At 37.5% G+C, this 25,580-nt stretch overlaps 1 protein-coding gene and 1 pseudogene across 2 annotated transcripts in view; one reads left to right on the forward strand and one right to left on the reverse strand.

Moving 5' to 3' along the window:
• Nucleotides 1–25,580, forward strand: part of ADK (adenosine kinase) — a 566,284-nt gene that overhangs the window by 205,544 nt on the left and 335,160 nt on the right. The window lies entirely within an intron of this gene.
• LOC148775961 (axin interactor, dorsalization-associated protein pseudogene) lies at nucleotides 21,845–25,261 on the reverse strand (annotated as a pseudogene).

A 25,580-nucleotide genomic window follows, 5' to 3' on the forward strand; every position in this document is an offset into this window, starting at 1 on the left:
CTTTATTAAAGGTGTTTGTGTTGGATTTAATGCAAACTTTATATTAAATAATTTTACATGTGTTCTAGACTTACGTCACTCTCCAGGAGTAGTAGTTTACTGTGTTTTAAGCTTAAGTTGATTTAACAGTAAAAGGATAAAAAGAAATATCTTTTTACTTTTCCATTCTCAGAGTTGGAGAAAGGTCTATAAAAAATGAGATGACAAGTCAAAAAATTGAATTCATCTATTTTTATTCATCAATTTTAAACAAAAAATGCCTGGTGGGCTGGGAATATACAGGAAATTTAAATTTGTGATTGAGAATAGAAATGCATTTGTGGTTTAAAAAAGAAATACCAGCATGTCACATTAAAGTTATGGTATCTACAGTATTATACAGTTAGCAGGAAAATGCATTACATCAGGGGATATGTTGCACTTTAGAGAGCTAGTGTGGGGGTGCGGATGAAGAGAATAACTCCATAGAAGGCATGAGCATTAATAATCCAGTCAGAGAGGAAGAATTTTGCTGTCTCGCATGTAACATAAAACAGATGTTACGTTCTATTAAAAACCTCCTTAACTAAAATGAATGTTTAGATCACTGGTCAATAAGAAAAACATGAACAATGGCAATGTAATGATTTTGAAAATTTATTCCATTTGTCAGTTAATATTGGTGGTAGGGAGGGTGAAGGGAAGCTTGCTAAATGTTATTGTATTTTGGATATCTTAATTTAGAAAGCTGAAAGACAGAAGTGAACTATATTTGTTTTTAATTTAATTTACACATTTTAAGCTCGTTTCTTTCTCAGAAATTGTAAAAGCCAACAAGAGATTTAGAAACTATGAGTTCTGATTTAATATGTCTGAAGAGGTGATTGAAATATATCTAAAAGTTTTAATTAATTAATTGAATGCTGGAAACATTGTTACGTAGTTGGCAATGAAAAGAAGACATATGGAGAAAAGGACACGGGATGTTACCACAAGGTGCTAGATATCTTTCCTTTTTTTAAAAAAAAAGATTTACCTTTTCTTTTCCATTCATGTTTTTAACCATTAGAAAATTTTAGGTGTAAAAAGTAAAATTTTAGGTGTAAAAATTAGGTGTAAAGTACATGCAATAAAATAGACTTTTTAATGTACAGTTGTGTCAGTGTCAGTTCTGACATATGCACACAATCATGTAGCCACTACCAGGGTACAAGATATATTTTAGTTCCCCTACCCCAAATGTCCCCTGTGCTCTATTGTAGTCAGCCTTTTTCCCACCTCAGCTCCTAGCAATCAGTGCTCTGTTTTTGTTGGCAGATATAGACCTCCTTAGTTGGTGTGCCAAGACCATAAGGCTCTGATTGCTCTCTTTCCTGGGACATTTCTCAGTATTATTTATACAGCTGGTGGACTTAAGACATGAGGTAACTGTCTCTTGCCAGACAAAGAGCAGACTTAGTTACTGTTTGCTATAAAATTGGTAGAGTCCCCAAGCTTTATGTACCTCACCTGCCAGTGGAAACCCAGAGCATATATAGCATCTCTCTGAACCATATCCTATTACCTGCATAGGACTTGGATCTAGGGAAAATAGTGCAAATATGCTTATATTTGAATGCCTTGCCTTGAGTAAAATGAAGTCTTTCCCTTTGACTCAGGAGTCTCATGTCTTTTGTCAATGAATTAGTACCAGACTTTTTTTTTTTTAATTAGCTTTTAAAACATGATAAAATCAAATTCCATATCTCATAGTTTTCTGTTTTTATAATTTAACCTTTTACAGTGTTTCATATTGACAGATCCAGCTCCTGGCTGAAAATCTATGTGTGATTTTTCAAGGCGTCATAGAGATCTACAAAGGTTTTATGTGGTGGGCTTTAAATGGGAAAGCTGCCCTCCCTACTCCTGACTTGGTACAAAGCCAATCAACTGTCTCTGAAGGGATTTGCAGTCAAGGACTTGTCCCACATGGCCAGCCATGCTAATTCTTACACATGTCAGTATTCCTAGGCCAAGTGCCTTTGTTTGGAAACTTAACTGGGGCTTTCGTTGAGACCTGGCTTAGATTTCTATGTGAAGACCTTCTTATTAGGGAAGTTAAAAACTTTGAAGACACCTTTCTGTTCTGTGACTTAGTACTCAGTACTTTTCTACACCTAGCTCTCCTTCCATCTTACTCCAGACCCAGGGTCTTAAAACTGCTGGAGCCTTTTTTTGCAGACTCCCTTGAAAGTGAAGGACTTCTCTTGTGGCTCAGACGGTAAAGCATCTGCCTCGAATGCAGGAGACCCGGGTTCGATCCCTGGGTGGGGAAGATCCTCTGTAGAAGGAAATGGCAACCCACTCCAGTATTCTTGCCTGGAAAATCCCAGGGATGGAGGAGCGTGGTAGGCTGTAGTCCATGGGGTCGCAAAGAGTCGGAAACGACTGAGCGACTTCACTTCACTTCACTTTGGAAGTGAAGCAACTCCCACATTGGTTAAGATTCACCTGATCTTTGAGGGGGAACATATGTAGCAGTAGAGAGCTGACACTTTCTACAATTTAACCTCTCTCTCTTTTTTTTTAAGTTTTATCAGAGTGTAATTGCTTACAATATTGTTTCAGGTGTAAAGCAAAGTGAATTTGTTACACATATGCATTTATCCACATTTTCTTAGAATCTATTCCCATTCCCATTCCCATGTAGGTCATTACACAGTATTGAGTAGAGTTCTCAGTTCAGTTCAGTCGCTCAGTCGTGTCCGACTCTTTGCAACCCCATGAATCACAACACGCCAGGCCTCCCTGTCTATCGCCAACTCCGGAGTTCACTCAGACTCATGTCCATCAAATCGGTGATGCCATCCAGCCATCTCATTCTCTGTCATCAATTCCTCCCAGCATCAGAGTCTTTTCCAGTGAGTCAACCCTTCGCATGAAGTGGCCAAAGTATTGGTGTTTCAGCTTTAGCATCAGTCCTTCCAATGAACACCCAGCATTGATCTCCTTTAGAATAGACTGGTTGGATCTCCTTGCAGTCCAAGGGACTCTCAAGAGTCTTCTCCAGCACCACAGTTCAAAAGCATTAATTCTTCGGTGATCAGCTTTCTTCATAGTCCAACTCTCACATCCATACATGACCACTGGAAAAATCATAGCCTTGACTAGATGGACCTTTGTTGGCAAAGTAATGTCTCTGCTTTTTAATATGCTATCTAGGTTGGTCGTAACTTTCCTTCCAAGTAGTAAGCGTCTTTTCCTTATTAGTTACCTATTTTATATATACTTGTGTTTATATGTCAATCCTAATCCTCCAATTTATCCCTCCTCCCCTTTGCCCCCTGGTAACCATAAGTTTATTTTCTACGTCTGTAACTCTATTTTCTGTTTTGTAGATAAGTTCATTTGTACCTTTTTTTGTACTTATGGATTCTATATATTATCTGTATCATATATTTGCCTTCATCTGGTTTACTTCACTCAGTATGACAGTCTCTAGGTCCATCCATTTTGCTGCAAATTAGTCTCTTTCTTATAGTATCACTGTAAGTGATGAAAGACTTAATTACTTTCAGTTTGGTTTGTTGTCTTTTTTTTTTGGTGCACAGCTTGAGGGTTCTTAGTTTCCTAACCAGGAATTAAACACTTGCTCTCAGCCTTGAAAGATAGAATCCAAACCACTGGTGTGCGTGCATGTTCAGTTGCTGCGTTGTATCTGAATCTTTGTGACCCCATGGACTGTAACTGCCAGGCCTTGTCCATGGTATTTCCTGGGCAAGAATACTGGAGTGGGTTGCCATTTGTGTCTCCTGGGGACGTTCCTGACCTCGGGATCAAACCTGAGTCTCCTGCTTAGCAGGCAGATTCTTTACTGCTGAGCCACCAGGGAAGCCCTCTTAATCAACTGGATCACCAGGTAATTCCTCAGCTTGTCTTAATCAACTACTCTGATTCCTGACAGCCCATCTTTCTTCAACTCACTTGAGTTCCTGACACATATAAATGGAATCATTTAGTCCATCAGTTCAGTTCAGTCGCTCAGTCATGTCCGACTCTTTGTGACCCCATGGACTGTAGCATGCCAGGCTTCCCTGTCCATCACCAACTCCTGGAGCTTGCTCAAACTCATGTCCATTGAGTTGGTGATGCCATCCAACCACTTCATCCTCTGTTGTCCCCTTCTCCTCCCACCTTCAATCTTTCCCAGCATCAGGGTCTTTTTCCAGTGAGTCAGTTCTTCTGATCAGGTAGCCAAAGTATTGGAGTTTTAGCTTTAGCATCAGTCCTTCCAATGAATGTTCAGGGCCGATTTCCTTTAAGATTGACTGGTTTGATCTCCTTGCTGTTCAAGGGGCTTTCAAAAGTCTTCTCCAACTCCACAGTTCAAAAGCATCAGTTTTTTGGCCCTCAACCTTCTTTGTGGTCCAACTGTTACATCCATATGTGACCAATGGAAAAATCATACCTTTGACTGGATGGACCTTTGTTTGCAAAGTAATGTATCTGTTTTTTAACATGCTGTCTAGCTTTGTCATAGCTTTTCTTCCAAGGAACAAGCATTTTTTAATTTCATGGCTGCATTTAGTCCATAACTGTTGAATTTTTTTTGCTTTAGTTTGCGTAAGTACATCAGAGATCATCATACCTTTTGTTGAGTATCAGTAGTTGGTTTCTTTTGTGACTGAGTAATATTCCATCATGTTGATGTACTGCAGCTTGTATATCTGTCCCTAATGGAGGAATACTTAGATTGTTTCCAGTTTTGGTGATTCCTGATAAAACTGCTATAAATATTTCTGTATATATTCTTTATTAGCATACGTTTTCATTTCACTCGAAGTGAAATTGATGGATCACATGCTTCATAAGCAACTGTCAATGTGGCTGTTATCATTTTACATTTCCATTAGCAGTATATTAAGAGATTTAGTGGCTTCACATTCTTGCCAGTACATGGTATTGTTGGCTTTTGTTATTTATCCACTGTAACAGGGGTAAAGTAGTTTCTCATTGTTTTAATTTATACTTCCTAATGATGTTGAGCATATTATTCTTTCTTTCTTTTACTATCTGTATACCTTCTTTAGAGCAATATTCAGATCTTTTTTTAAAAAAATCGTGTTCATTTTTTGACCCTAGTTGAGGGTCAGAACAATAGTCTTCTATATTTTCTTCTAGAAATTTCATTGTTTTACTTGTTATATTTAGGTCTGTATTCCATTTTGAGTTAATTTTTGTGTTTGTAGAATGAGATATGTAACAATGTTTCTTTTTAATCCACTTTGGCATATAGGTATCCACTTGTTCCAACCATTACCCTTTCCTGAAACCTTTTTAAATCACTGCAATTGCCTTTGTACTTTTTTCAAAAATCAATTCTGTGGTTATTTTTATGTACTATATATTCTGTCCCATTGATCTATATGTCTTACTCTGTTTCCAATATGCTGTGGTGATTTCTGTAGCTTTATAGTAACCCTTGATGTATTTATTTTCTCTGGTCTCTATAATCATATAAAATAGAATCTAAAAGTTGAAATTATTACATTTCACAGGTTTAAAATTTTTCACATTTATATCCATGTGCAGGTGTGCTCAGTCACTTCAGTCGTGTCCAACTCTGTGTGACCCTGTGAACTGTAGCCCGCCAGACTCCTTTGTCCATGGGATTCTCCTGGCAAGAATACTGGAGTGGACTTCCATGCCCGCCTCCAGGGCATCTTCCCAACCTAGGGATCAAACCCACGTCTCCTGCATTGCAGGCAGATTCTTTTCACCGCTGAACCATTGGGGAAGCCCATTTATAGTCATAAACGTCTATAAATTTTCACTATTGAATTTTGATTAATGTACATATTAGAATTTGTTGTCAATATCCAAAGTGTTGTTACCTTACAGTTGAAGAGAATTTTGTAATAGTGACTGTAGTTAATAGTAGTAAGTATAAAAATTAAATAGAAAAGGGAAAACTTATACATGTTGCTGTCACTATTAAAAAATATTTTTATTTTTAGTGAGACTTTTTTTGTTTTCATAGGTGGTTTAATTTTCATAGGTTCTCCTAGCAGCAGAACCTAGGAGAAGAATTTTAAAACGACAATTTGGGACATGCAGGTGTCTATCGTAAGGGTGGCAGGAGGTGATTCAGGGAAGACAGAGCAGCTAATAAAAAGTCATTAAGCCTTCTATCACAATAGGATACTGGGGCTTTATCCTGTGGGGAAATTTTAGGAATAATCAGTGTTGATATCATTTTCAGAATTAACTCATGGAAAATGCAAGTATATTTCCTGTTACTGATTGTGGAGTGTTGTTTAGAGGACTGTGCACCTGCTAGTGCCCACATGGGCACAGTAGCTATCACCAGTTCAGGAGAAGATCCCTCTGGGGCATAGGGGAAGCTTGCAGCTTTTAGAAGCCTTGAGCCAGAGTAAACTGTTAGGTCCAAAGAACACGGCAGGGACACTGATAGCATCTGTGTCCTATGCATGCTCTATGACTTTTAAGTCCCTTTTCTGTGTTATTATAAAAAGTAACTTCAATCAGATCATCCCTATAGTGATATTTTCTAAATAAATTAGATTATACTTTCTGTACTTAAGTGTCTATCTCCACTTTTTATTCATAAAGCTCCATTAAGTTTTGTTTATTTATCCTTGTCATACTATTTACTTACGTGTGAGAGCTTATTAACTACACACTTGGAAATGTTATTGTTTATTACATCTTAAAATCATGTTAAAATGGCAAATAAGTGTATAATACATTTTCATTATCTTTAGCTATCAGACGAGTGCAAGTTAAAAACATGAGAAGCATTGCACATCTTTAATTAGCTAAAATTTTTAAGTGATGACAGTAACAAATCCTGATGAGAATACAGAAGAACTGGCTCTCTCATACATTGCTGGTGGGAATATAGAATGACACAGCCACTCTGGAAACAGCTTGACATTTCTTTTAAAATTGAACATACATTTTCATGACTCGGCAGTCACGTTCCTGTGCATTTTGTCATAGAGAAATGAAACTTATGTTCCTGAAAAGACTTCCTACATATATTCATAGCACTTTGTTATTGCCCCAAACTGGAAGCAATCCAAGTAACTTTTATCAAATGAATGGCTAAATTGTGATACATCTGTACGATGAAATACTAGTCAGCTTTAAAAAGGAATAAAATATTGCTTCAAACAACAATTTGCATGGATTTCAAGAGGGGTAACACTGAATGTAAAAAGCCAGTTGCAAATGGTTATATTCTATGTGATTCCGATTATATAATATCCTTGAAATTAAAAATATATATAGTTTTGAAGTATGTTAAAATGGTTGTCAGAGGTTTAGGGATGAAAGTGAAAGACAGTGTAAATAGAAAGAATTTTCACAAAAAGCTGTCTTGGTGGTGATGAAACGGTTCTATATCTTGATTGTGGTAGTAGTTGCATAAATCTGTACACCGTTAAGATTTTATAAACTGTACACATACTCACACAAACATGAATGCATGTGAAACCTAGTGAAATCTGAATAGGATCTGTAGTTTAGTATTGTACCAGTGTCAAGGTCTTGGATTTGAAAATGAGCTATGGTTATATAATACATCATCTTTAGGGAAAACTGGGTGAAGGTAATGTAGGAGCCTTCTGTACTATTTTTTGCAATTTCTTGTGAATCTGAAATTATTATTTGGTTACTCAGTATATTTTATTTATTGACATTCTTTTACATCTTGTATCTAAGCTGATTCTTCATTACGGAATAATCCCATAATATATAATTTAAAATGTGTTTTAAGTTAGGGCTTAAAAGACTGTGAAACTAATTGTATGAAATTTGATTTTGTAAAGTGTTTCCCTTGTCTGTTTTAAACCTTTTCACAGAATTTCAAGGTTGCGAATATAAATAAAATAATTTCATTTTTAAATGATCTACTTTATAGACTAGAGAACACTCATGATTTCTTCAGAATTCTAGGTTGTAAATTAAAACCTTTGATGGTTACTCATCTCATTGGTATAAATCTATAATCTTTCCTACTTGTAACATTCTTTTTGTTTGTTTGACCTGTTTGTGCCCATTTCTTGAATCTCAGCTTAAATGTGACTTTCTTGTGGAGGTCTTTCCTACTCGGACACTCTGCTTTCAAAATTTTTGTTTCTACTCAGATATATGCTTCTATGCCAAGTTGAATTCATTTTACATATGTACAGAGTGATCAAATAATGGGAAAGTTAATCAACCAACAGTGCCATTTGGTATAAAATTTTGGAGTACATCCTAAATCTTAAACATATTAATAAATTATTGAAAAGATGAAACCACCCAGCCTATTCTAGTGATACTTAACGGAGATGTATTTGTAACTGTTAGAAGAAGAATCACTGCCTGAGTGTAAGATCAATTCCTGTCCATTTTATTCACCTGAAGATAAATCACTTTTTCAGATTTTGCAGACTTTCCCTTTTTCTGAAAAAATGATATATTAAAGTGAAAGTTTCTTTACTATATCAATGCTAGCATCCTCTTCCTTTATAATACTTCTGTATTGAAGGAACCCAGAGGTCAACAGTGAGTCTTGTCTGCTCTCTTTTTTATTTCAGTGTTATTTCTAAATGAGTTGATGAAATTCCCTTCTGTTTTGAAGGACCATTTTTCACCTGTGTGTGAGGAAATTTAAACTATTTGAGCTGATTTTAACATATTCTATTACTATAAATTGCCTTATTAAAAAAAAGTATTTGTCAATTTATATTTATTAATTATAATTTTAGGATTCATATCTACTTACCAAAAAAAAAAAGTGTTTTTTGGTATGATGAAAATAAAATGGTATATGGTAATGGTTAATCATCTAAGGATTATTTTCAGTGTTTCATCATGTGTCAGAATTTTGCACTGCTTATATTATATGAGGAAAAACTTGGTTATTTCCCTATATTCTCATATACTTTTTGACACTTTGACAAGTATGATAGTTTTTATTTCTGCACCTAGTGACTTTTCATTCTAAAAATATTGTTTGAACCAGGTTTCAGCAGATGTATTCTGGTTCCTAATTTGGGAACTCTATTACTATTCAAAACTGTAAGCATTTTCATCTTTTTTGAAAATGAGGGCCTATGTACCATTTGTTTTGATAAAGTGAGGAGAAATATGGATTATTCTGGGAAGTCTAGAATATATAGCTTTATTGTATATCTCTAGGTACTTAGATTAAAGACCAGGGGATCAAAATAGAGTCAAGAAATAAATACACATAACACTGGAAAGTCTGGAAGAAAATATATAAAACTGGCAGCCAGCGAAGGAAAACTAAGAAATTACTATTTTTGGGAGAATTTTTTTCTACTCATGTGCCTTCTTACTGTTTTAATCACTTTTATAACATGTTATGTATTATGAATTTGAAGTATGTACATAATTTTGAAAAATTAAAATGCAGTGTTAGAATTTTGTAAGAGCAATTTATTAATCAATATTTAATTGTCCATTTGCTAATTATACCAGGATTAGTATGATCTATAGAACATTGGACACTGTCTTTCAAATGCTTTTTTAAAAACAGTACAACCTTCTTCCATGAGAAATATTTCTTAATAAACTATTCATTAGACATATACCATTATCCTTTGTGTCAGAAATTTAAGAAAAATTTTATGACTGGCCTGAATCATGAACATTTGTCCTCCTCTTCTTGTGCAGTGGCCTTTGTGATATCCAAAGGTACAGTTCCCAGGTGGCGCTAGTAGTAAAGAACCTGCCTGAAAATGCAAGGAACATGAGATTGGGCTCTATCTCTGGGTTGAGGAGAATCACATGGAGGGAGAAGCCTAGTGGGCTATAGTCTAAATGATTGCAAAGAGTTGGACACGATTGAAGTGACTTAGCATGTACACACATGACCTTTGTGATATCCGAAGTTACAGTTTTCTACTTAGAGTTTTTTTTCCTTTTATATTATACGAACACAAGTATATTTGATGCAGTGTCCTAATTTTGTTTCTTTAACATTTAATTATTTTTATCATCCTTTTGCCAAGATTTTTTATACTTGCCATACTATGTTGTATACATTGAAATAATTTTTGAAATCATTACTTTTGCTTCTTGCTGTCACTGGTTTTGTTTTGCTATTTGTGGCCTCTTCAGAGTTTTATATATGTTTGGATTTACTTATTGGAAAATCCACCGTGTGTTAGCTCTCCTAATAGTTCCCCATGTCATGCAGCTCCTTACATAATACAAGTAACTATTCTTGGGGTTTTGTATATTTATTTATTTGACTGTCATTTTATTGAAAATTGTTTGACAGTTGTTTACTTATGAAAAATGCAATGTAAGACTAGCACGCTCGGTTTGTGCTATTGTAGTTAATTGTTGCTATATGGGCATTTTCAAATTTTAAAAGACTCTGAGAAAAGTAAGACATATACTTAGCACAAATATTACCACTCCTTGGTACCTTTAAAACTGTGCTTTATCTTTTTAAACCTCTGTTCTCATGCTACTTAAAAAGATAATTTTATTGAGGTATAATTCGTCTACCATACTTTTAATCATTTAAAGGGTACAGTTCCACGGTTTTCCCTATATTCATAAATAAGTGTGGTCAACTCCAGTGTCAATTTTGGTACATTTTTATTACCTCAAAAAGAAACCCCATACTCTTTAGCCATCACTCTCTGGTTCTCCTTCATGTGTTTTCCACATGAATTTTGGAGTCAACTTGCACATTTCTACAAAAAATACAGCTTGTCCTCTGACTAGGATCAATGTGGGTATTACTGGCCATAGTAACTGTGAGAAGTCTTCTGACTCTGAAAAAATGGGATGTTTTTTCATTTATTTAGATCTTTAAATTCTTTCAACAGTGTTTTATAGTTTTCAGAAGTTTTTCATGTTAAAAGAAAGTATTTCCAAATACATTTTATTTAAAAAAATAATTTGCTTTTGGCTGTGCTGGGTCTTCATTGCTGTCTGCAAGCTTTCTCTAGTTGTGGCAAGTAGGGGCTGCTCTTCATTGCAGTGCCTGGGCTTTTCATTGTGGTGGTTTCTCTTGTGGAGCACGTGCTCTAGGTGCGTGGGCTTGAGTAGTTGCTGCTTGTGGGCTCAGTGGTTGTGCCTCGAGGGATCTAGAGCACAGGCTCAGTAATTGGGCTCATGGGCTTAGTTGCTCCCAAGCATGTGGGATTTTCCCAGAAGAGAGATCAAACCCATGTTCCCTGCATTGGCTAGCAGATTCTTAACGACTGGACCACCAAGGAAGTCCATATTTTTTCATTTTGATGTTATTGTAAATTGAATTACTTTTTAAATTTCATTTTTCAGTTGTTCATTGCAAGTGTATAGAGATAGAATTCATTATTTAAATATTGATCTTATTTCCTGTAGCTTTTCTGAACTCATTTCTAATATTTCTGAATTAAGTTCTTACATTTTTCAGTGAATTCCCTACAGTTTTTAATGTACTAAATATGTTATTTATTAGTCTGGCCAAAGAGTTCATTTGAGTGTTCCATAAGATCATGCAGAAAAACCCAAACAAACTTTTTGGTCAACACAATACAAATACTTTTACTTCTTCCTTTCCAGTTTGGAACCCATTTGTTTGTTTGTTTCTTTTTCCTAATTGCCTTGACTAGTGTCTCTTTGTTGCTGTTGTTTAGTCACTAAGTTGTGTCTGACTCTTGTGACCCCATGAACTGCAGCACCCCAGTCTTCTCTGTCTTTTACTATCTCCCTGAGTTGCTCAAACTCATGTCCATTGAGTCAGTGATGTCATCCAACCATCTCATCCTCTGTTGCCTGCTTCTCCTCTTGCCCTCAGTTTTTCCCAGCATCAGGGTCTTTTCCGGTGAGTCAGCTCTTCACATCAGGTGCCTGAAGTATTGAAGCTTCAGCTTCAATGTCAGTCTTTCCAATGAATATTCAGGATTGGTTTCCTATAGGAGTGACTGGTTTGATTTCCTTGCTGTCCAAGGGTCCCTGGGGGGTCTTCTCCAGCACCACAGTTTGAAAGCGTCAGTTCTTCGGCACTCAGCCTTCTTCATGGTCCAGCTCTCACATCCATACATGACTATTGGAAAAACCATAGCTTTGACTGTACGGACCTTTGTCTCTGCTTTTTCATACATTTCTAGGTTTGTTATAGTTATTCTTTCAAGGTTCAAGCATCTTTTAATTTTGTGGCTGCAGTCACCATTCGTATTGATTTTGGAGCTCAAGAAAATGAAATCTGACACTATTTCCACATTTTCCCCATCTGTTTGCCATGAAGTGATAGGACCAGATGCCATGATCTTTGTTTTTTGAATGTTGAGTTTTAAGCCAGGTTTTTTACTGTTTTCTTTCTCCTTCATCAAGAGGCTTGTTAGTTCCTCTTCACTTTCTGCCATTAAAGTGGTATCATCTGCATATCTGAGGTTGTTGATATTTCTCCCAGCAATCTTGATTCCAGCTTGTGCTTCATCCAGCCTGGTATTTCAAATGATGCAATCTGCATATAAGTTAAATAAGCAGGCATCTAGTATAATGTTGAAGAGAAGTAATGAGAGTAGACATCCTTGTGTTGTTCCTTGTCTGAGGGCCAAAGTATCCTGTCATTCACAATGATGTTTATTGTGTATTTTTCTTAAATGTTCTTTATCATATTCAGGAAGTTCCTATCTATTACTAGTTTGTTGAATCTGTTTAACTTGAAACAGTGTTAGATTTGCCAGGTGCTTTTTCTGCATTTGTTGTCATAAGCATATAAGTTTTGTTTTCTATACTGTTGATATGATAACATTAGTTGATTTTGAGATGTTAAGCCAGTCTTTCATTTCTGGGGTTAAATCTCATTGTTCGTATTATATAATTCTTTTTTATACATTGCTGGATTTGTTTTTGCTAATATTTTACAGAGGAGTTTTACATCATATTCATGAGAGGTATTGGTCTGTAATTACTTTATTTCTGTCTGTGGTTTGGTATCATGGCAATACTGCCTCCATAAAATGAATTGGGGTTTGGTTCTTTTTATGTTTCTTGGAAGAATCTGTGGAGAATTGTTTTTAATTCTTCTTTAAATATTTGTTAAAATTCAGTGGTGAAGTCATCTGATCTTTTGTTTGTGGGTAGTTTTTGATTACTAATTACTTCACTAGTTGTATTGTTTTCTAAAGATTACGTGTTTATTCTTGAGTCAGTTTCAGTGTTTGTGATCATTCTATTCATTGTATTATCCATCTTATTTGAGTTACCTAATTAATTTTTATGTCTGTTTTTTCATTACAATAGCCATTTCAGGTCTCTTCTGGATATTTGCATGATACATCACTTCCCACACTTTTACATTCAATATGTTTGTAACTTTTGATGTAAGGTGTGTTTCTTCTAGACAAACATTAAAATTTTTATATAAAAGTATCAGACCTATTGATATGAAAATGTGAGATTTGTCTCATCATTTTATTTCCATGAATTGGTACCCTATTACACAAATTGTTTTCTACTTTTTCTATAAAACTCAGCTTATTTTTACTAAGGCCTTCAACAAAACATTTAATAAGATTAAGTTTCATTGCATTTTGACAGTTCTGTTATTTTTTGAGTTGTAAATTCATTTCCCTTATTTTCATGTCATGAAATCAATTAAAAAAGAGTGATATGTAGTTACCTAAACACTGAATTTTTATTTTATTGAATAATAGTTATATCTTATAATGTGATCTTCTGGCATGGAGAAATATTATAATGTTAAATATAATCATATTTTTTAGTTGAATTTATGTATCATTTAGATTTTTCTCTGATAGTTTAAATTTTTATATTGACAGTTTGTTGCATATTGATAAATGCTTTTAAGTCATAATAGTGTGTAATTTTAACATGGATTGACCTCATCCAATGTAATTGTTTAATTAGCTTGTAATTAATGCAAGCTAGTCTAAATTTTCACTGATTTCCAGTCTCTAATCAGTTGACTTCTGAGACACATTTCCAACATTTTTTTTCCTTTTAAAAAAAATCTTAAAAAGTGAGATGAGAACACTAAAATCACTTAAATACAAATTATAAAAAAGTGTTTCATAATGTTTTAAAGAAGCAATCTTGTTTTTGAAATGTCTAATTTTGTGAATAGAGTTCCTTAGGGATTAAAAAAATAGTTTTTCTGGATTACATACATAAAAATGTATGGAGAAGAAGTAAGACTTTATAAATACTGTTAATCATTCTACATTAAAAAAGATTTTCATTTTTCAAAAAACCCTTACTTTAAAACAGTGGTCAAAATATGTATTCAACAAATTGGTGTAAGAATTGTAATGCAGGCAAGTAAACCTTTGGCTTTTTTAGTTTTTCTACTGATTACCACTGTTAAGCAGAAGTTTCGTATGGGAATAAGAAAAAATGAACTCATCATTCTCTTGAGCATCTGGAGTAAGTTTACTGCCAGAGGCAAGCTCGTAATTTCTATATTCTTATCTGTACAGCAAATCCTATGCTGCCCTGAAATGAATCTCATGCACAATTTCATTGACTCTCACAGAAATATTCTAGTGCCTATGTGATTTTTTTTAGCTGGATAAATTGCATCTCGACCTCAATACAATTCCTTAATAAATAGTAAAGATACCCCCATAACGCAGTTCCTTCAGCCTTAGTATGCTTTGATAATTATCCATGGAGTTCTAAAATAGGTATCAAAAGAATTATTGTTTTTAAATGAATGCCATATCTTATCAAAAACATGATGAACTTTAACTTTTATGGCTATTTAGAGCTGAAGACGTTATTTGTATAGTCTTATGGAAAACTTTATAAACATTTGGGATGATAGAAACAGTCAAAGGCCTGATGGGAACTCACAAAGTAGAACGTCTACTCCATGCTCTGCCAGCAAGTAGCTGAGTGATCTTGGGCAAGTGATTGAACTATTTAATAATTTAATAATAATTCATAATTAATTAGATATAATTATTGTGGGGAAATTAGCAAGATGGTGCCAGTCAGGCTCTGTCACCCCACACTCTCACACCCTCTCACCCCGTATTCTGGAAACAATGACTTTGCACAGCTGTGTAACAGCTGAGATCATTTATAACACTGCACATGTGTATCACGAGTTACTCGCTTGGTCATGGGGGCTTTGTGCTGTATGCCTACATGAGCTTCACCATGAAAGCCCTGGCTGCTGCTGCATCAAGGCTACATTGGAGCTACATCATAGTTATGTTATATGGGACTATGTTTTTGCTACGTTATAATTATGTTATGGTTATGTTATAGCTGCTGCATCAGCCAGGTGATAGGCTGTGTTATGACTGCTCTGCCAGCCAGGAGAGAATAAATGTGTCTGTAGTTCCTGGGCTTCTCTGGAAGCTCAGCTGGTAAAGAATCTGCCTGCAGTGCAGGAGACTTTGGTATGATTCCTGGGTTGGGAAGATCCCCTGGAGAAGGGATAGGGTACCCACTCCAGTATTCTTGGGCTTCAGTGGTGGCTCAGATGGTGTGGAATCCTCCTGCAATGTGATAGAGCTGGGTCCAATCCCTGGGTTGGGAAGATCCCCTGGAGGAGGACATGGCAACCCACTCCAGTACTCATGCCTGAATAATCCCCATGAACAGAGGAGCCTGGCGGGCTATATAGTCCATGCAGTCGCAAAGAGTCGGACACTGCTGAGCAACTGAGCACAACAGCAGTTCCTACGTCTCCTTGAGTCTTCTTCCAGCCTCTTAGCTCCTGCCTCACCTACCCCGGGTTCAGTGAACAGTGCACACAGTGTGAACAGCAGGACAACTGGTGCTGTGAACAGAATCAGCTAGATAATTATAAATTAAATAATTATTTTAGACTTGATTTCTGTGGTTCATATAGCTCCTGAATTTCATAACATTGCTCCATTTTCTTTTATATTGTTTTTTAATCTAAGTAAAAGTCACTGTTATATTGATGGGAAAGATCTATTTGCAGTTAAAACTTGAGTTACTAAGTATGTTATTGCTTCTCATTTTTCATCCACTGCTTCCATTTTTTGTGATTATGTTTACGATATGCATTTGTAATGCATTTTTTTAAGTCCAAGTAGAACACTGCAGTAAGTAACTAAAACTTCACTACAACTTGCAGTTGCCCAGCATCAAGAGAGAGTTATTATACAACTTATTGAGAAATGCTGGGCTGTATGAATCAGAAGCTGGAATCAAGATTTCCAGGAGAAATATCAGTAACCTGAGATATGCAGATGACACTACCCTTATGACAGAAAACAAAGAGGGGTTATAGAGCCTCTTGATGAAGGTGAAAGAGGAGAGTGAAAAACCTGGCTTAAAAATTCAACACTCAAAAAGCCTAAGACCATGGCATCTGCTCCCATCGCTTCATGGCAAATAGATGGGGAAACAATGGAAACAGTGACAGACTTTATTTTCTTGGGCTCCAAAATTGCTGCAGACGGTGACGGCAGCCATGAAATCAAAAGATGCTTGCTGCTTGAAAGAAAAGCAATGACAAACTTAGACAGCATATTATAAAGCAGAAACATTACTTTCCTGACAAAGGTCCATCTAGTCAAAGCTATGTTTTTTCCAGTAGTCATGTATGGATGTGACAGTTGGACAATGAAGAAGGCTGAGCGCTGAAGAATTGTTGCTTTTGAACTGTGGTGTTGGAGAAGACTCTTGAGAGTCCCTTGGACTGCAAGGAGATCCAACCAGTCAATCCTAAAGGAAATCAGCCCTGAATATTATTGGAAGGACTGATGATGAAGCTGAAGCTCCAATACTTTGGCCACCTGATGCGAGGCACCAACTCATTAGAAAAGACCCTGATGCTGGGAAAGACTGAAGGCAGAAAGAGAAGAGGCCAACAGAGGATGAGATGGTTGGATGGCATCACTGACTCAATGGACATGAGTTTGAGCAAGCTCCGGGAGCTGGTGATGGGCAGGGTAGCCTGGTGTGCTGCAGTTAATGGGGTTGCAAAGAGTCGGACATCACTGAGCGACTGAACAACATTGCTTAACCTGGTGAAAATTCAGAATTCATAGTAGTTTTTATTTCTTTTTGTCCACAGTCATATGTGGGATGTTTGTTCCCTGACCAGAGAATGAAGCGTGGAGTCTATAATCACTGGACTGCCAGGCATGAGTATAGCTTTCCCACCATCATAAAGTCCAAAACTTGTAGACCAAGCCATCATAAGTCAAGGACTGTCTGTATTACTATAGTAATGAATAATCTTTCACTTTGGAGCAGCTACTGCATGTAGATCGGTTTCTAAATTTTGAAATTACTGTCCTCTGATGTGCTTCGCTGGCACTAATTGCATCCTGTCCTTACTGCATTGTCTGCTCAGGACTGGTGCTTAAAAAGGCAGCACTAAGATATTTCTCTTGCTGCCATTTTTGCCTTGATCCGGAGGTCTCATGTCCTGTTGTAGTGTGTGTGTGTATGAGTGTGAGTGTTTGTGCATGCACACACATGCTTGGTTATAAAAAAAGGGAGAAAGAGATGAATAGGCCAACTTCCATCTGTGGGGTCGCACAGAGTCGGACACGACTGAAGTGACTCAGCAGCAGCAGCAGCAGCAGCTGACTACTTTGTTAGCGTGTACCTACAGTTAAATAGCAGACCCTTGATAGTTTTTGAGTTAATAGCTGTTTATAGAAGAAGTGCAGGGTTTCATGGTTAATAAGTAGCAGACCTGTAGTTTGAACTGAGGCATTTTTTTATAGGTAGATAATATAACCAGAAAATATTGTGCTTATGAGTAGAATTTGATGAAAGCAGACAAATACATATTTTATATCACATTTGCATACTTTTATCTTTGACTCTCCCTCTGATAGCTCAGTTGGTAAAGAATCCACCTGCAATGCAGAAGACCCCAGTTTGATTCCTGGGTTGGGAAGATCCGCTGGAGAAGGGATAGGCCACCCAATCCAGTATTCTTGGGCTTCCCTTCTGGCTCAGCTGGTAAAGAATCTGCCTGCAGTATGGGAGACCTGGGTTTGATCCCTGGGTTAGGAAGATCCTTTGGAGAAGGGAAAGGTTGCCCAATCCAGTGTTCTGGCCTGGTGAATTCCACCAACTGTATAGTCTATGGGGTTGCAAAGAGTCGGACACGACTGAGCGACTTTCACTTTCACTTCTCACCTTTGACTCATGAGCAGTCTGAATGTTTTCCTCCTCATCCCCAGTGATCCTGCATGCCATGAAGCTGGCCCCCCAAAAAATTAGAGTATCTTTATACTTGTTATGGAATTGCCATGAGATAATATCCACAAATACTGATTTTCAGTGATACTCCTTATGTGATATTTTGGGTATTATTAATCCTGTGTTTTGAGGAATAATTTGTAATGTAAGTTATAGAACATTTTAGAAAAATCCCTGGCTTTAGCATTAACATAGGCTTCTAAAACTAAGCATGATGCATCGAACAGTTGATTTAACATTATCTGTGTCTAACCTATGGGCCATTTATTTCAGATTTCGTTGTGAGATATGTTGGTCCTTTAATGGACCGGAACCTGGTGGTCTGGAGTTGACCGATGAGAAAGTAAAGGCGAGAGAAAGAGGCTGATATTCCTTGGTTTACACAGAAAGCCAATAAAGCCCCTGGCATGGGGCTTGCTCTGTTCACGAAAGCCTCAGGTGCCCCCTCAATGGGTTGAAGGCACAGAGCGCCTTCTCAAGAGGGTCTTAGAAGCCCCGGCAGGAGAGTGAACACAGAGAGCCTCTATGCTCCAGGAATTAGTCTGAAAAAGAGAGAGAGGGAGGTGGGGGGAAGAGAGAGAGAGAAAGAGAACGCAAGACACGGGGACCAAAGCTCTGATGGAACAAAGGCGTTTTATTCAACATTGTGTGGTCATATATACTGTAGTTACTCTCAGCAAAGATAAAGATTAAAATTCCAGACTTACAAAACATAGGCGATCCATATTAAAGAGAGAGAGTTGTAAATAATCACTTTTACCATATGGTTCATAAAAAGGAAGAGGGTACTTTTCACTGTATAGAAAAACTAACGAAGGAAATGCCTGGATTCCTCAGCCCCCAGGAGAGGCTTGCCTCTCCTCTTAATTCATGAATATTCAGGAATTAATAAGGAACAGAGAATTCCTGACAGATCCAAAACAGCACACAGGAAACCTCCTGTTAGATGTTTCCTGACAAGATATATATGTGAAGATTGTTTGTGACCAAAAGAATGTAGCTTTTTCTATTTTGAGAATCTCTACAAAAGCATACAGATTACTTGTATGTGAATACGGTTTTATTTTCAAACCCTTTCACAATATATACGTTTCACATTATATATATTATAGTTCATAGTAAGAGATAAGAAACAGACTAAAGCTTCCTCCCTCAGAGTGAAGAATTCTCTATCTTATATTTGGCTGCAGTAGGAAGACAAAGGTGTTTTTGTTTTAACTAAGCTGTCATCAACAAATACTTATTATATCTGTACAGATCCATACATAAATACAGCCATATTTTCTAAGTATAATGAAACTATTAATTATGAAAAAAATTTATCAAGATATGTAATTTATAAATACTGTCTAGTTGTTTGTGGTATTCTGAAACATAGTTATTTGAAATTGCATATTGTGTCAGAAATCTGGATGATTTCTGTATAAGCAATGGGTTGGAGGTGGTGTTCAGTTACTAAATTGTGTCTGACTCTTCAACCACATGGACTTCACACACCAAGCTCTTCTGTACTCCACTGTCTCCCAGAGTTTGCTCAAATTCACGTCCATTGAGTTGATAATGCTATCTAACTGTCTCATCCTCTCCTACCTGCTTCTTCTGTTGCCCTCAATCTTAACTAGCATCAGGGTCTTTTTCAGTGAGTGGCCTCTTTGCATTAGGTGGCCGTAGTTTTGAGGTTTCAGCATCAGTCCTTCCAGTGAATATTCAGGATTGATTTACTTTAGGATTGACTGGTTGGATCTCCTTGCTGTCCCAGGGACTCTCAAAAGTCTTCTCCAGCACCACAATTCGAAAGCATTAATTCTTCTGTGCTCAGCCTTCTTTATGGTCCAAACTCTCACATCCATACATGAATACTGGAAAAACCATAGCTTTGATTATATGGATCTTTGTTGGCAAAGTAGTATCTTTGCTTTTTAATATGCTTTCTGGGCTTGTCACAGGGGCTTCTCTGGTGGGTCAGTGGTAAAGAATCCACTTGCAGTGCAGCAGACACTGGTTTGACCTCTGGGTCGCAGAGGTTCCCTGGAGAAGGAAATGGCAATCCACTCCACTATTTGTGCTTGGGAAATCCCATGGACAGAGGAGCCTGGTGGCCTACAGTCCATGGGGTTGCAAAAGAGTTGGACATGACTTAGCAACTAAACAATGACTTATGGGTTTGTCATAGCTTTCCTTCCAAGAACCAAGTCTTTTTTTTTTTTTCATGAACAACAAGGTAATTTATTAAGGCAAATTCTTCATCCCCGTAAGATATTGTGGGTGGAATGATTTTGGAATTAGCCTAATCAAGATGAGAGGCAAGACAATTTCATTAAGAATTCGCATATCTATCATAGTAAAGAGAATTGACTCGACAGACAACTGAAAGTGGAGACTAGGTCTCCTGATGTGTAACAGCTGTAACTTAATTGTAGATACTGATTTTAAAAAGCAAACATACCAAATGGTATGACTAGGCTTGTTACACTAGTTTAAAAATAGGCCACGTACTGGCACTGCGTCTTGTGCGTTTTAGCACTGGTCATTTAAAATAGTGAATATTAAATATGTCTGACCCACAAAACATCCACCCCAAATCTTCTGTGTAAAATATCCACTGTGTATGTACTATGAAAGTTTTATTTAAGCTCCATTTTTAAGTCAAAAGAATGTAAATAGTCATATTATAATAAGCTAATGACTTGCATATTTCCATATGGATGAATGTCAGTATATCTAAATAGGAAGTAAATGGCAATCCTATCTACCTATATTAAAAAAAATAGAATATCTCCAGATTTGCATACTCATCACTGCAGAAGAGGTATGCAGGTTTTAAGGTTTCATAATCAGTTGTCAGAAAAATAGCAGTTATTCCTGCAATATCTCATTAGCATCTGACTCAAATTATTTTTAGATTACATGATTTAGACGACATTGTAACCACACTAAGAATTTGTAAATATTCTGAGATGGTTTCATCATTAACCCTAGAATCACTATCAGAAAGAGTTACAATGTGATATAGGAAAAAAGCTAATCAACATGACTAAAAATATGCTCACTTTCAGAAGAACAATCTGGTCATCTGGAAAAATCCCAGCTACCACCTGCAAACACTCCCATGTGGGAGACTGGCCAAGGCACATGATTTCTAGGCAGGAAAGCCATGAGATCGGGGTGAATTGAGGCTGTCTCTAAGGAGCAGACTATTAACTTCCAAACTGACCTTGGGCAGCATAATTGGTCCCATTTCCTCTAAGGCAGTCTCATGCTTTCCTCCCCACATCAACCCAAAGTTTGCTAAAGAGCATATTGAGCAGAAGTGGACATTCTAGCACATTCTTATTGCTGTGTTACGTTCGAAGACAAGAACATCCCACCCACAACAGTGTTGTTCCAGGAAGCAGGGCGGGAGTAGTGGTAGATTAGAAAAGAGACTATTAATTGCACAGTTAATAAGAAAGTGAAAACGTTTCAAGATCTACAGTAAGCCTGTATCCAAAGGAGTCTGTTTTGTCAGTGATGCTGGACTTTGAATTCTGTGCTAAAGCTTGTAATGAACTCACTCTGATCTGACAACCTGTGTCCGGCTTCCTTCCTGCCTGTTGAGAGGTGCGTACGCTACACAGAGCTATGATGGATTCTATGGAGTGGTGAGATTCACAGAAGTTCCAGAATGCTCATGTCAGGATCATTCCTTGTGCAAAGTTTGATGCAGATGAAGATGAAGTGGTTTCTTGGTCAATAATTGCAATTTCTTTCTTTTAAAGTCAGTGAGTGTCTTGTATAGTTCTGTTACAGTTGCCCCAGGTTTAATTTCATCCGTCTCCATGAAAGCAAAACACTTACTGCTGGTAAACCTTTCTTTAGGCTTGTAGTGTTTGAATTAAAAAAAAATAGCTGCACCTTTGGTTAATTATTCAATATGCTTCTGGAGCTCAATGTCTCCATTAAAATGAACATATGTGTCTTCTTTTCTTGAAGCCACAGGAGTATCTTGCACAGGAGTTAAATCTGTGCCATTCAGGTCTTTTATCCTAAATGTGATATAGGGATCAGTGCATTGCCTGGCATCTTTCAGGTCAGTTTTCTCAATTCTGATAGTAACATCATTCCTGGTTCTGATGGCAACCTTGGTAATAAAGTACTGGGAACTCTGGCAGGAAAGGAATCAGGAGACCCTGCTCAAGCACCACCCTCTTCTTCATCTTCAAATTCCAAATTCTCTTCTTCACCAGGTGCTAAAATTCTTCTTAAAGGGACAGGCTGAACATCAGATGGGAATTCTTTATTATATGTAAGAATATTCTTTAGGATTGGTTCTAGCTTCTTCAGATCTTCTGCCTCTCCTAAAACTGGCACCCCAGTGCTGTAGCAGACTTCGAGTCACCTCTGACATGGCTGGTCCCCACCCTGTCCTCTCCCACCCCTACCCCAGGAAAGGCTGGGCTCTAGGGTGTCATCTTCCCTGGGCCTGGCCCTGATATTAACAAGGCCAGGAGGAAGCACTACGGCCACTGCTGGAGCCGCCGAAGCCCATTTGCCTTACCAAATGTCTTTTAATTTCATGGCTGCAGTCACCACCTGTAGTGATTTTGGAGCTCAAGAAAAGAAAAACTGTCACTACTTCCACTTTTTCTTCTGTTTACCAAGAAATGATGGGACTGGATGGCAGGGTCTTCAGTTCAGTTCAGTCGCTCAGTCATGTCTGACACTTGTGACCCCATGAATCACAGCACGCCAGGCCTCCCTGTCCATCACCAACTCCCGGAGTTCACTCAAACTCATGTCCATTGAGTCGGTGATGCCATCCAGCCATCTCATTCTCCGTCGTCCCCGTCTCCTCCCGCCCCCAATCCCTCTCAGCATCAGAGTCTTTTCCAGTGAGCCAACTCTTCGCATGAGGTGGCCGAAGTATTGGAGTTTCAGCTTTAGCATCAGTCCTTCCAATGAACACCCAGGACTGATCTCCTTTAGCATGGACTGGTTGGATTTCCTTGCAGTCCAAGGGACTCTCAAGAGTCTTCTCCAGCACCACAGTTCAAAAGCATCAATTCTTCAGCGATCAACTTTCTTCACAGTCCAACTCTCACTTACTATTGAGTTTCAAGCCAGCTTTTTAACTCTCTTCTTTCACCCTCATCAAGAGGATCTTTATTAATAGTTTCTCTTCACTTTCTGCCTTTAGAGTAGTATCATCTGCATATCTGAGGTTACTGATATTTCTCCCAGCAATCTTGATTCCAGTGATGAGTAGAAATTTGTATAAAACCATGCTGTTCGTAAATAGGCAGAGTAACTCAGTTTTCCAAACTAAGTTGCACCCTGAATCTTCTTTTCTTTCCTTTTTTTAATTGAGTTATTAATTTACAATGTTGTGTTAGTTTCAAGTGTACATCAAAATGATTATAAAATTTATTTTTTACATATATTTATTCTTTTTTAGATTCTTTCCCATTATAGTTGACCACAGCATGCTGGATATAGTTCTCTGTGTTACACAGTGGATCCTTGTTGTTTGCATGTTTTCTGTATAGTTGTGTACAGAAGTTAATTCCAAAGTCTTGATTTATCCTGTTGGTGACCATAAGCTTATTTTCTATGTCTGTGTGTCTATTTCTGTTTTGTAACTAAGTTCATTTGTATCGTCTTTTAAAATTCCACAAATAAGTGACATCATGTAATATTTGCTTTCCTCTATCTGACTTACTTCCTGGACATTTAGGTTACTTCCACATCTTGTTAGTTGCTCACTCATGTCCGACTCTTTGCAACTCCGTGGATTGTAATTCGCCAGGCTCCTCTGTCCATGAAATTCTTTAGGCAAGAAGATTGTAGTGAGTAGCCATTCCCTTCTCCAGGGAATTGTCCAACCCAGGGATTGCACATGGGTCTCCTGTATTGCAGGCAAGTTCCTGAATGTCTGAGCCACCCTTAGTTACTCTAAATAGCACTGCTGTGAACATGGCGGTGTTTAAGTAAGAGTTTTCCTAGATATAGTCCCAGGAGTAGGGTTGCAGGATTATATGGCAACTCTATTCTTAGTTTTTTAAGGAACCTTTGTAATGTTCCCCGTTACATGTAAGTGGCTGCACCAATTTACATTCCCAGCAACAGTGTAGGTGGTGACACTTCTTTTCAGTTCTTTAATTTGCTTTTAGCGTTCTCTCTTATTTTCTCTAGATTTTATGTTAATAATTTTTTCCTTTCCTCACATCTACTCAGTCTCTTATCCCTGGAGATACCTTCCCAGCTTCTCAACTAAGCAACTGTTTTGGCTTTCAAGAAGTGTTTTCAGTGTCTTGTTGTGTAGTCACGCTTAACTGCATGCATATCTTTATTTTATTCTTTCTATCTAATATTTGAGAATTAGTTATTCCACTTTCATTTTATATCTAACATCCTTCATTTGTGCTTTTCTTCTCATCCTTGAGTCTACCTTCAAATCTTATCCCCTCCCTGGTCTTCACTATCTTTGTTATGCTGCTGCTGCTGCTAAGTCGCTTCAGTCGTGTCCGACTCTGTGTGACCCCATAGACGGAAGCCCACCAGGCTCTCCCTTCCCTGGGATTCTCCAGGCAAGAACACTGGAGTGGGTTGCCTTTTCCTTCTCCAATGTGTGAAAGTGAAAAGTGAAAGTGAAGTCGCTCAGTCGTGTCCGACCCTTAGCGACCCCACGGACTGCAGCCTACCAGGCTCCTCCATCCATGGGATTTTCTAGGCAATAGTACTGGAGTGGCTTGCCATTGATATATAAATGTGCTTAATTTCTCTCCCATCCCGATATAAAATAAGAAAATCTCTCTCCAACATCTGCCTTATCTATCTAGTTTCCTTTTCAGTTGAAATTCCTGAAAATCACTGAAGATAAAGAGATTCTTATCTCCTCACTGTTCTTACCACTTCTTGAAATTCAGGTAGTAGGAGCCACTGATTATGATTTGGTCATCCAATCCACTGAACACTTTATAGTTCTCATCTCATTTGACTCCTTTATCAGTGTTGACCCTACCAGCAGTTTGAAGCTTTTTTCCTCTCTGGCTTTGCTTCTGTGATACCTGTTCCTCAGGTTTTCTTCCTTTTCTGGATCCTCTCCCTCCTTTTCCATAGTTGCATCTTCTTCTTCTTTTAATTCTTGCAGTGTTTCTTTCCTTCTCCTTTAAATCTTTACCCACTGTTTTCTCTTGGGTTCTTATAGCCCCTTAACAAATGAATTCCAGCTCATTTTCTGACATATTCTGACACTAAGCTGGAGTGTCACAGGCACTGTTTGTGATTTCCTCTCCTTTATCTGCTTGGCAGTCTTGAAAAGTCTCCCCTGGGTTTCACTGTTCCCCTCTATTTTTCTCTGATACTCCTTCCTCCATACTCTCGATTGTTCTTGGTTATAGGATGATTTCCCTCTGTTCTCACTACAGCTATTTGTC

This window comes from Moschus berezovskii, chromosome 12 (genome assembly GCF_049115385.1).
Source record: "Moschus berezovskii isolate FMDL1 chromosome 12, NW_MosBer_1.0, whole genome shotgun sequence".
In the NCBI taxonomy this organism is placed as follows: domain Eukaryota; kingdom Metazoa; phylum Chordata; class Mammalia; order Artiodactyla; family Moschidae; genus Moschus; species Moschus berezovskii.